Below are 14,274 nucleotides of genomic sequence, written 5' to 3' on the forward strand. Positions count from 1 at the left end.
CTTTATTCAAACATTCTGTCAGGTCCTTTGGTATATATCCGTTTATAATGGATGTATAGTGCTGCAGTACCTACTGTATTTTCATTATAATTAAATACGCGTGAGTAATATGTTAATATATCCCATTCGGCATGGTTCAAAGGATGAGTTTGGGTTACATATTTTGTTCCTGTCCGTTTATTAATTTTATTGTAAGCTAATGACAGCTAGCAGCCATGCCTGTATTATAAATATATTTTGAATCCCTTCCCATCACCCCTTATCACCCTTACAAAGTTGAAAAATTGAAATATAAAATCTTCCTAAAACACTTCACATTTTTGGTTTTATTAAATATTTAAATTGACATGGTTTTAATCCATCCACGCTCACGGCCCAGGCCCTGATCCACGCTACCTTTCATAACCATCGCTTCCTAGCATTTTCCTCTTTGGATGATTTTGCTCATTAACGAATTTGACCTAAGGTTTGGGTTTAAAATTATTGCATCAAAATTGGATTATCTTAAATTAAAAATTGTGACCTTGTTTACACTGTTATAGTACTTAATATTTATAAATTTCTTTTAAAGTGTGGAAATTAAAATCTCAGATTGTACTTGTTACAAATTCATCAGTTTAAAGATTTTTTGGACTCGTTCTTCGAATAAAAGCTCTTTGTATATGCAAAATACGCTAGCGAGGACGATTTGTCACAAAATAAGATTGCTTCAGTTAGTATATTTTGCATTGAGTTTCACGGGTTAGTATAGTGAATAAAAGTGATCTATTTGAAAGTGTCCTCCAGGCTGACGCAGATTTCGATTTTTATGACTTTCTACATATATTTGTATTTGTAAATTACATGCCCATAAAAATTACATGGGCATATGTCTAAATTATAAATACATGATTCAATCAGTTCCAAAGTACCATCGTCTTACACAGATTATACAAAAACCGATGAAAAACTAAAATCATCTTTAATGACACTTCATTTTATATATTTCTTAGATTACAATTTCACTTTGAATGAATTATTAACGTGATTCCTTAAGAGATAAAAAATGTCAACATATAAATTCATTTGAATTTTTCTAGTTTAAATATTTATACATGTACTAGCTGTTTCCCGCGGCTTCGCACGCTTTTCGTAAGTTTTGCCCGCGTATGAGCATTTCTGGTTGAATTAAATTATATTTCCAACCCCGATGTAGATTTTACCTTGATGTCACGATCAAGAAAATATGTCAAAAAATGTATTGTACATGCATAATGTATTTTATTACAAAGTGGTCTACCACTCAACCTTTAAGTTCAACCAAAAATTTAGTTTAGACAATTATACATCATAACTTAGCGCCTTCAAATAGTGTTTCACTGTTTAATATACGTATCTATCTCGTAATTGCAGGTTATAATGTGCAGGCGCTTTGAAAACTTTTCTTCATTTTATTCGTTTATATTCACGACATAAGCGAATAATTCAGATAATAACTATCCTATCTTCTAAGTTAGACTAAATTACGGATACATGGGAAATTTGATTGAAATTGGTTCAGTCGTTTTGGAGTTTATTGGCATCATACATCGTGACTCAAGATTTTTATATATATAGATTTATGTTAAGAGTGAATACGAGCCTCAAAAATAACAGGACATGTTAGATCAATTATATTAGGAAAGTATTATTTTAGTAACTGTATGTTTAAAAATTTCTAAACGCAGGTCTCATTTCTGTTTTATAAAATTGCTTTTAGTATAGTGAAATAATTTGTTCCTAAACATTTTATCCTAAAATATACAACGATTGCACGTTTTCTGTTAATTGTAACTGATTGTAATAAATGGTTTCGAAACGTTTTAAATTTTGGATGAATCGCAGCTTAAATGACGAATTCAAAAATTGCTAAATAATTCATTGAGTTAATCCCTTGTAGATATTCAGAACGTACACATCGCAGCAGCGTGAAATTTTGCAACAATTAATTTTAACTCAGAAAGGAATTAATTTGTCTAATTTAGAAAGGAATGCAATCGTCGATTTCTGCCCCTTTGTTATTTTATATTATACTTATATTTATAAGTTACCAAAATCTCATATAATATTTTTAAAATTCTCTTGAAATTTAACGTCCATGTAGCCTCAGACATGCGCACAAGAGTCATCTATAATCAGTAATGACAAGCACTTTAATGTAGACACTCAATAATTCAGAAGTGTTCCGGAGCTGGAGATAGCTTCAATTAACCATCACTTCTCTCAGAAACGCTTGAGACCCATTTAAGAGGGATTGTCTATGACACCCTAATTACACTGAGAGAAAATACGAAGCCCCTTGCAGCAGCTGGTAACGCGAGGAAAATTTATTTACTAACCCAAATTTGTTTATTTGATTAAATTTAAATTTGAAACCGTGACTTTAAATCCTTAAAAATCTGTAGATACCATATGGTTGAGGATTTTCGTTTATTTTCAACAAGTTTTTTGTTTTCTTCATCTTATCCACGAATATGTAAATCCTATACAACCTGCTTGGATTGGGATAGATTATTGAGAGAAGAAAACAAAAAATACTTTGCATAAGGTCCTGAAAACCCTTAACTAATTTTTAATTAAATAACCCTTAATTAAATTATTTCAATCTTAAATAAAATCTAGGAATTGGAAATAAATTACGTTGGACATTCACATAAAACTTGATATCATTAGTTTTTAACAATGACCAGTTGTTTAAGAACATTGTTTTTGCTTTGATTTAACAAGTGTTTTGGTCTTACAGCGGTTACTAAAACGGAATCCTATCCTTAATGAGTCACGTTTTCATTCATCACAACTAAGGTCTTTTCAATGCTGAATTTGGAGTTTCATAGAACGAACGCGTGTAGACATTTAAGAAAACAGCCTTTCACTGATCGCAAGGCGTTCATTAAAATGCTCCTTTGCTTAGTAAGCGTTCAAATCTTAAAGCTTTACAGTTGTGAAAAGTGTCACTGTTATCAATTATGAAAACGTCATGAACTCAGCTGGAATAAACTTGAGCCATGCTTTAACGCTTAACTCTTTTCTCTACTATTGTAAAGAACATATTATCTTCTTTGTTGATACATTCATCTTTATTAAATACAAAATAAATTTTAACGTCTATTGTTTGTATTTTTATGCAGTAAAAATTTCAAATAAACGAGGCTGTGCTGTACTCATTTCTTAAAATTAGTTCCAAATAAAATACTTATATTCAGAATAAAATTCTTTACGAATTCACATTTTTTCTTTAATTATTTACTTTTTTATTATGACTACTGTTCTTATTGTTGATCTTAAACTGCATGAAATGAAATTTAACATCAATCCTTCATCAATTTGAATGCACGTTCATTCATTTTTAATGAATATCTGACAAAAATTTTATTTCTGTATTAATTAACCTAATATATGCAAAATATTTTTCAGTTTATAAAGAAACAAACACGTAAATGGTGTCATTGTGTACTTTTAACTGTACAATTTTTAGCAAATATTAAAAATTAGATATAAAAGACAAAGTTACTACATAGTTATGTAGTTGTACTTTAACAGAAGTAGGCTTCTCCCATCTATGTATGAATATTTATATTTTTTTCATCGAGAAACGAGGCAATATCAACTATGGAACAAAATCATCGGATAAGAAGGCAAACTCAATATTGGCGTCGGAAATATAATGCCCTCGAACTAGAAGTGCTCATCCAAGTGTAATAACCTATGCAGTTACATGTGGACCCGCGGATAACTGGTAGTAAAACTATAAATAAGTAACGTTACAACCAAATATAAATATAATTTATTATCCACAATCGATGTTGGAAAAAAAGTTATTCTAACTTTCTTATACATTTTTAATAACACATTTGTATTCCAAGAAAAATTATAAATGATTATTAACGTATATGGGGTATATAAAAATTAAGAAAACTATAGTGAATAATAATAGAATATATTCAATATTTACAAGAGAAGAATTGACTGTGAGGGTTGATGGTTGGTGAGCACGTCGCCAATCCTTTGTGACCGTCACTGCTCAACCACAGCACACTTTGTGAAGTCCTCCAGCACTGTGTCCTTGAGCTTCTTTTGCTCTATCAGTATTACTTGTAGTATGCATCATTAGTTATACAGAAAACTAAAGAAAGACCCAAATACCACAGGAGTTGAAATGGGGTTGCAACTCCTACAAGACTATGTTTTAATTTTCAACTTTTTTATGTGTATAGACAATATACTGTATAATCTTTTTCGTAACTGGGAAAACAAATTAACAGCTTACGCCATAATTGTTTTTAAATGTGCGGAAGTAGGAGCGTTTTAACTGTAGTAGTTAAAAATGCAAACACCATTGGGCACCGAGGATAACTTACACAGGAAGAACATTACAATGATCGAAAATATAAATTTTTGACCAAAGCAAACTCCTCTGACCTAGCCAGAGTATGTAAATAATGTTTTAATCGTGATAACAAGACAAACCTCTACTATGGCTTTTCATTGTAGTAAATTGTTTCGAATTAGAAATGTGTCTTCGCGTGCTAAACATGTAATAAGAGCCAGAGAATGTTTCCTTCAACTTTTGAACATTTAGACAATTAATACTGAAATAATATGTACCTTAAACATGTCTATCTCCGATTCAAAATTATCATAGGAGTACATCATATTACATCATAAGTGCTATCGTTAAAATTATTATGGAATTAGTATTGCTCCACTATGGCTTAAAATAGATTAAATGTTGCTAATAGTGTTGCAGCTATTGTTGCATTTACATATTTATGGAATTTTGCAGAGAAATTTGTGTACTATAACAACAGTTCCAACATCCGACTTCATGGCGTCAAAGGATTGCTTTTTAAAGATAACTTACAAGTAGATCAGGAGATTGGAATATCTGCCAGTGACTTATCTTCAGGAGTGTTTAATATGCCTTTTAAAGGAGATATGCATATGACGTGTCTCTTATTGAACAGGGAATCGCGTGGAAATCCGCGTCAGTTGTTCATTATAATGCTGTAAATTATAACATGTTGTATAACATTGCATATGACTGAACAATAGAAAAAACTGTAAGTAAAATACAAAAGATGAAAGTTTAATTGAGCCAGTGAGAGGAAAAGTGGTACAAGTCACTTTTTTATAGTTTTGAGATTCTGAAGGGTTTACTAAAAGGAGTACTATAAATCTATTCATCATAATAGCTTTTTACTCTATGACAAAAATTGGTTACTCATATCCTGATTTATCATTTCATATATCAAAATATGTACTTAATGAATGCAATCGATTAGTAACAATTTGCAGTTTTTTTCAAAATTGACTTGTACCACTTTTCCAAAACATATTTCGGGTAAATAATTGTTTGACAATGTAAGAAACTGAAAGAACTCATTTATTTTGCCATTAGTTTAGCTACAAAAAACATTGAACAATGATAAGTTAGCCTATCCTTTAGTCCTTTTCATCATCGGATTCTGATTCACTGCAACGATCGATGATGGGGGTGTCGTCAATTCCTTCAGGCTGATTTCCAACTGTCAGGTCTGTGTAGAAACTATGGTGGATGGGAGGAATGAAGGCTAGGAGATCCATCATGTCCTTCTTCTTCGCTGCTGTAACCGACGAGGTGACGAGTACAAGAGCTTCAGTTGTGATACTTGCGAGGGATACCATTCGCCTTCCTTTTTTTGCTGGGTGATGTCAAGACAATCAAAGGGAATGTCATCATTCAGTGTCTCCTTGTAAAAGATCTTGAAGGGTTGGTCCCTAACGTACCTCAACCATTGGATACTAAAACCAAGATACTTTGTGTTATCTACATTGGTTTTTTCTTCTAGTAATTGATCTTTCGAGCGCCTGAGTGGAATTAAAGTCTTCTCGGTTCATGATTTTAACCACAAAGGGCTTCTTCTTCTTTGACTTTGTTATGGTATCGTACCAATCACGAGGAGAGTACATTGTTTTTCCTTTAGAATACTTTTCTATAATGCCAAAATCTGCGTCATTAGGCAGAAATGAGTGTCCGCTGACCATAAATTTATGATCTACTGTCTGAATTTTACAATTTCTCTTGTTGAATAAACTGCATCATGGTGAGAGCAAGCTTGATGTTGCGGTTTTGCCCGCCACAGCTATCGCTGAACATTATTACATGACTAACATCATTGGAAACATTGTGACTTAAGTGCTCTGTAATACAAGAAGCAACCTCTTGAGATCCTCGGGAACCTTCAACTTCATTCCAAACATACATGAAAGCTGAACTATCTGCTAGCTGATGACAGCCCAGATTGTACACATACATGTTTCTTTTGTAGTATGCAATTGAACATGTCAAATTTGGAAAAGCTAACGCCTTCTGAAGATCAAACGTAAATGAATAAACGTTGGAATTGTTCTTGGATTCTTCTTTCGCTGCGTCTAGTTTTTCTCCCTTGCAAGGTCTGCTTTTCTCAAATGTATTTCCTTCATACGTTCAATATTTCTCTTTTCTTCTTCATCTTCAGCTATGGCTAGTTTCATTTTGAACGTGTCACATTTCACCACACGTATCCTTGTGAGGCTGATGAAAAGTGCAAATTGAATTCAAAATTGAACACTTTTCTGTACATTGACTCTGATAGAGGTTGTGTGTTCAAAGTATAGCAATGATTCTTGTACAGATTGTACATCTCTCTAATGTTAAGAGAATCTGGTAAATACTTGCGGTTCGGATTGTGACTTCTTGTATAATGTGATTCATACGAGGGAAATGAAGAAATATGATCTCTGAGTATTTTCAGTCTACCTTCATCGGTAGACCTAAAAAATACTGCTTGCACACTTTATACGTTTTTGGTAGGTAATTGTAAGTGGTACCTTACTGTTCGATTTTTTATTCCTCTAGAGCCATCTCTTATTCGATGAGTAATCGGTGTTGACTGCTGGCAAAGTCCACAAATATAAGCATTTTGTGCTTGAAAACTGGCCATATCGTAAAACTTCTGGAATAAAATCTTCCTTTTCTTCTTCGGCTACCAATTCATTGCATTTATTTCTGCAAGAAGGCTGACATGGTTCATTTACGAATATTTTTTTGCGCCACCTTTTTGCCTTTTGCTGTGAAAATACTCCTTCCCCATAAGCACGTTTCATTTTCCGCTCTGTTTTTTGTTAATATTCCTTTTACGTTTTCTTGTTTTGGCATCAGCAACAACTGCGATATTGTGTTCTGTAACAAAACAAATTCTTTGTAGGCCAACAATAGTATTTCAACTAAAAGAAACAAAATATGTTAGTTTTCGAGCTATTATAGGTGGTTTGTCACGTACTTTATCTCATAGCTTTGGAAATAGCTACACACTTTGGGATAACAGTTTTTCTAAAGATAAGATTTTAAATAGGGCTACTCAAATAACCAATACAATGTTTAAAATTTGTGAGGCCTTTCGCCAGGTAGGCTGACATCTACGGACAACTCAAAATGTAAAACATTGTATTGGCTATTTGAGTATTTTAAACCTTATCTTTTTATTATTACCAATACTACAGCACAATCTGCAATATAACAGTTTTTATGTTGATTAATGTTATAAGAAGAGATAATAAAAAATAATTATGAAATATCCCGCACCTGAATTTTCACTGACAGAAGAGATGTTCTGTGGTATCGCTGCGCCTGCGTTTTCATGATCTAAAAAAATAAACTCAAATTAGGATTTGGCAGTATAATTGGATGGTAATTATATCCTAATATTGTATGGCCTATAGGCATCTGCCCAAAATCATGGGCCTATCTCATATGCAGAGATAGGCATAGGCATGGCCTATCTCTGCTTGTGTAAACAACAGCCCACTAACTTAGTGATAGGCCCAAGCTAAGGTTAATTTTCTAACTTTGCTAGACAATTGGAATTCTCAATCCACTATAAATAATCTCTTTAAAGTACAATAATATTACAGGCCAAGTAATATTCAAAATACAATAAGTAGGGCCTATTGCCTATTGAGGTTATAAAAAGTGAGGTTAGAGATAGATTAGAAAGCATAGTTACCTGTACTTTCAGCATCAGATGGAATGTATTCTGATCCTGAATCCAATAGAATTGAAGGAGTTTAATCTTCAGATTCACTTTCCATACTGGTTTCGTTAAATAAACTATTTGAGCAAAAAATTCAAAACTATCACTGTGTTAAGTCTGCAGAGGAAGCAAAAGCACATAACAAGACACACCACATGGAAAAGTGAAGTAAGTCAAGCACCTTCATGGAAAAAGTGGTATAAGTCCAGACTTGTACCACTTTTGCTTTCAGTATTTCACCTATTCCGTTGGCCAATGATTATTCACTGCCATATAAATCAGAAAAAAAAACAGGATTTGACTTGGATCACTTTTGCATGTGATAGAATGACTTACAAACAATATGTTACACAAATAATCTCAAATTTAAAAAAAATTGACTTAGACCACTTTTCCTCTCACCGGCTCAATTTATGTTTGTATATTTTACCCTCACCAAATATTCAGTTTTAATTGGAAGCCCATTGGATTACAACATTCGTAAACATGTTCAGTTCATATTTTGTTTTTACAAAAGGTGTTTAACTGAGAATTATTGTGAAATTATTTATGTGAATTTAGGAAGAAATATTATAAAAAATCGTAATCATACAGTTATTATAACTATCAACACACTATTTACATAATGCTCAAACATCACCTTTTTTACTTCCAAACTCTATCCAGACATTTTTGAAAACTGTTAACATTTAATGTGAACTTCACTTTCACCTATGTCTAAATGTTACATTTCTATTTCATTTTCTCGGATGATAGACTCTGTTCTATACATATCATTATAAACATTAAATCAGAGGAACTAGTTGGATAACGCAATGTCCCTCATCTTTGAATGTAGTTTGCTGTAGTTTGCATGAAACAGTGCTTTTTATGAACGACAAAGCCAAAACGTGGAAGGTTTTTTTTATCTTGCATGATACCCGTGTTACGGTGTAGCTTATGTAGTGGCTAGGAACAGTCTGTTGTAGTTGGAGAAGTCCGTTGTTTAAGAGATGATTACATTGTATCATCTAAACTAGTCTGAAGAAATTCCGAAAAGGTTAGTCATTTTCATGTCAAATATCCCAGAGAACCGTCTCTGGCGATTAAATTCCAGCACCCAGAGCTGATTCTCCAGTAATGCACATAGTGTCTGTTGATTTCACAGTTGGTGAGGAAGTGGTTTCATCAAATCATAAAACATTTAGAGCAAAGAATTAGGCTTGGCGGAAATTTTCTTCAATAAAGCCCAAATGGCAACATGGTGAGGCAATCATCCCCTTCTAATTGCTGACACAATGAAATGTGTTAAGTATACATGTTAGTGCCCTTCCCGATCCTACACGTCCATATGTAACCATTACAATAAAGTTCTTTAAAAATATCTTTGATAGACAAGTAAGGATTTAGGTCTACTTCAGGTGCTCTTCCGGTTCTCTCTGTGGTTTAATCCTGTTGAAGGATGCTGTCTATTACGTCTAGTTCTGAATCGTTGTACCAAGAATTCAGAATCTTTTTCGGGGCCTTGTTGACCTAAAAAAATCAATATTCACCTTCTGAGCAGCAAGGACATTACTAACAGACATCCAAAACAGCTTTATATTTATTGTACTATCACTAGTATAAACGAATACAACATATTCCAATATAATTTTTTATTTTGTGCAAGGCCTTTCTGAATCAAACATTCCATCATCAGGCACTTCATCTACAACTTTATATTTGTTTAACTATTTTAAATTAATAAATAATTACAAAAAGTTCAACATTTATTTAAGATAAAGCTAAAGGCATTTCAGTACCGCGTGCATTTTACAATGTTAAGGAAGTCATAAAAACATTATTAATATACATAAACAGTACAAAAGTATATATAATATATAAACAGTATATAAACAGTACATGTCATTAGAAACATTTAATACCCGTTTAGATAGAAATCATACACTACAAAGGGACGTGGTTAATATTAAATTGACGTTTCCTAAAAGCTATTTCTAAAAATGTATCTCCCTAGCAATACTACAACTAATTGATGAACAAAGCTTTTATTACCGTATTTCTATATTATTAAATAAATAAATTAAATTATTGATAATTTAACATATAACGCAACTCTGTTGTTATATTATGATTAATAGTATTTTATTGTATTGTGTGTACTGCTAACCTCTGAGGGGATTTTTCGTTAGTATTACGATGAGTCATAAACGGTATTAAGTAACTAGATATGAAACCAAAGTTCTGTTAATTGTTTTACCAATAATACCTTTGTTAGTGTGTTCTCTTAGGACAAGAAGCTTATAAATTGCACTTAGTCCTGTAAGAACCTTTGCGCTGCTTCCGGAGTGACAGTATATTCAGGATGGGTAAGGTTAGGGAGTAGGGGCCGCCTCCTATCGAGATCCATGAGGAAGAATTGGGGCAATACATCTCGAAGTCATGTCTCCCCGGAAGAAGGGGAGGCCAGCTCTGAACCAGCCTCTCCAGTCAAAGTAGGCAGGGGGTGGCACACCCTTGTTGAGGCTAGCAAGGACCTCTGAGGTTTGGGAACAAACCCCACCAACTCCAACAGTCATCTCCCACAGTAGACTAGACCTATCGAATTGCCCATGAACCCCAGAATCTCGATATTTGCGGTTAATGATGTGTCTCTCCTGGACATCTCACTAACATCTCTATAAGGTTGCCCAGATTTAAGTGATACATCGGTTTTTGCTGTGCCCAGTGGTGGGTTTAACTGGAAGGTATATACCAGCCAGAAGTGATCCCTGCTGGGTACCAATAATACCTTACTAGAACAGACTGTACAACAAACAGTCCGATGGTGGCCCCTCTAAACCCCACGCATACCACTGTTACAAGTGTATGAAACATTACTGGTCTGTCTTGACATATAATGTAATAAAACAACATCATTAATTGTTATTGTAAACAAATATACGTCCGTTTAATTTCATGCATTGGCTTTTCATAGACAGTATGTGAACATAATCGTATGTTCCTTGGTTGGAACAGCAGATGGTCAGCAGCGATGTGGCAACACCGCCTCAAATGTCATCGAACTACTTTGGTGCCGATTACAGTAGTTCAAGTTCAATTCCTTTATTCATTGTAATACAGAACACAGTTTTACATCAATCATTTCCCAATGCACCACGTAGGGCGCGTGCGGAATACAGTTAGCCATATTAGTTTTCTTTTCTGCTAATTGTCTTTTAACATCAGTCTCTAGTCAATAAATATTCCAGATCTTCTTTTTATAATCATGAACATAAATACTTTATCATTTACAATGTTTTCTTTTAACAATATACAACCTCGAGTCATAAAAGAGTAAATAACAAAAAAATAATAAAAATTAAAAAATATAACAATAACATTAAACTTAAAAATAGAAATAACAGTACCAATTAATAACAATATAAATTAACAACAATACAACAGCAACAATGTAAAAGCAACTACAGCATCACTATACAAAATAAAAAACAAATAACAATATGATAATAATAAGTTAATTTGTATGTGTAAATAAACATTAAATATGAACAAATTCTAACAGTTTTCATTTTTACTTTATGTTTTTTTTCAAAGATAATATAATTCCTACAAAATATTGTAAACGTGTTATAATTGCCGGCCTCATCTTACAAAATTTATGACTGCTAACTTCTTTGACTAAGAACGGAATTGATATTGACATAAACTGACTTGATCTAGGAGATCTATTTTGCTGTTTAAACTCAAAGTTTTGTACATATTTCTGAATGTAAATAACCATCGAATACTTATATAGGTGTTCAAATGTCAAAATATTTTTCTCAGCGAATACCTAGCTTAACCCTTTCCGGGCCAGGCGGCAATATATTGCCGCCATAGATCGTGTCTGAAAAGTGCCAGGCGGCAATATATTGCCGCCGGTGACATACATTCCTACAGTAAAATTATTTTTCCTTTTTTAGTTATTTACAAAAAAAAATAAAAAAATAAAATTTTTTATGTAATCCATTTAAACTTTTTTTTTAAATTTTAAATTACTTAAAAATACATCTATATATATTTTTTGTTGATAGTATATATCTATACGAGTAATTTGGTGCAACTTTTAGGTCATTCTCTAATGTTTATGAAAAGTTATAAATTTTAATCTAAGAGACTGCAAAATCGCCAATTTTAGCCTGGCACTTTTGACTAGTCACAAGGGGATATGATATGTGAAAAAATTTTGCAACATCTCATATTTGGTCCTGGCCCTGAAAGGGTTAATCTATCGTTATTTTTTATATAAGATATAATTTGTAAGACGTGCCTTTTATTTTTTACAACTGGTTTAAAATGGTTGTGAGTACTAAACCAACATAAACATGTAGATCAAAACAGCTCATTAGTGTGTGGCTACTACTAACTAGATCTTTATTAAATAGTAGACTGTATGTTCAAGAATAAAATAACAAAACAAAACATTCACCCCCTTTGTTCTATTGGTCAGTCTTGTGTAGTGAAGCATATAGGCCTAATATATATACTAGAATACCAGTATATTTCTTTTCCAGTAATACCAGTAATAGTGTAACAGTGTTTGAAGTCATCAGTTCAAAACAATTAAAGATAAACACATGGTGCCATATAAAGTCACCACTACTTGTAATTTTTACAATTGTGGTGGCTATTTCAAAGTTTTATCTATTTATTTTTCGGACAATGTAACTTAAAAACCAACGATCATACAACTAAATTACCGCAAACACCTTTTGTACTCAACCAGTTGTTAAATTAGTCATATACACACCTACTATAATACATAAATTACCAATTTATGTATCTGCATATACTTATCTATAATATATTATTATGTATAATACCATAATTACTATTTATGCATCTGGCGGTCGGTTTTAACATTGTCAAGTTAGGGAAAGTATTATCTGTGGAGCAATATGTTTTTATATTATTAACCATTTTGATATCCTCCAAACATTGCCTGACGATAAATTTTCACTAGGTCAAATTCCTCTATCAAATTTTGGACTGTGTGCTTATAGAATGCAAATTAGATCCGGCTCCTATAATAATATGCCAGAACCCAAATTTACCAATAAGTCTGTACGACCACCTGAGTCCACGGCCAGTTGAAAAACGATATTCGTGGCCTGATATCTACCACTACACTGGCAGAAACCACGTTTCGTAATGGAGCATCTAATATGTCACAACTTTCGCCGCGTAGAAAGCTTACAAAGATTCCTGAGTGCCAAAGCTTCAATGTCTTGACAGCATTCAGGATAGAGCCAGGGGTTTATAGTCTGAATGATGTAATCTGCCTTCTAGACCCTCGACTACAACGCAATTAATTCACAAATTGTATTACAACTCGTGAATTGGCACAATCGAATGTTTTTTGGGCGGCACGTATAGAAGACTGGAGACCGAAGTTCACAAGGCTAAATACGGCAACAGACTGAGCCGCTCCACCCCCCACCACTTTAGTTCCGTCTTTGCCTACGGCGCATCTCGAAGTCACCGGCAATGCTATAAATTCTCTACTATACCTGGGACTGCCCCGGGCATTTCCCAGCACTCTTAGCCGTCAAGATTGGGTTCAAAGTCTAAACGCATTCACCGTACCACTGCAACCACAATCGGATATGGTCAAATTTGAAACGGTTTATTGCTGCAAGAAAGGTTTATTACGTTTACTAAAGGTTTATGTTAATGGAAGCAGCATGTTCTTTCACCCTTTTATATAGCCTTCTAGCTAGTATACACTTTTTAATTAAGTTGACATTTTATATAGCCCTTCTTTATTTGCATAATCACAGTACATGATGGCCTCTCTGTGAAATAAAACACTGTTCTAATGAAAGCTAGTTTCAGTTTTATTTAACCCAGTTCATAAATAAAGTCATTTTTTTGCTAAGTTAAAAATTTGAAATCTCCAACTAAAATTTATTACATTGATGTTACATAAAATATAATATATGCTATATTATATACATTACTATATAATAATTATAATATATAATTATTATATATTATAACTTTTCAAAACTTTACTTGATAGTTGAATATAAATTTACCATAGTAAATTTACATTGAAAAAATATTTTTATTCACAGGAATATTGATTGAATTTCTCGATTTGGTGTGAAATTCAATTAATATACAAGTCAGAAATGAAATATGAGCATATGAATTAGTTGCCATTTTTACGAACTGGATTTGA

The sequence above is a fragment of the Homalodisca vitripennis genome, chromosome 6, assembly GCF_021130785.1.
Source record: "Homalodisca vitripennis isolate AUS2020 chromosome 6, UT_GWSS_2.1, whole genome shotgun sequence".
NCBI classification, from domain to species: domain Eukaryota; kingdom Metazoa; phylum Arthropoda; class Insecta; order Hemiptera; family Cicadellidae; genus Homalodisca; species Homalodisca vitripennis.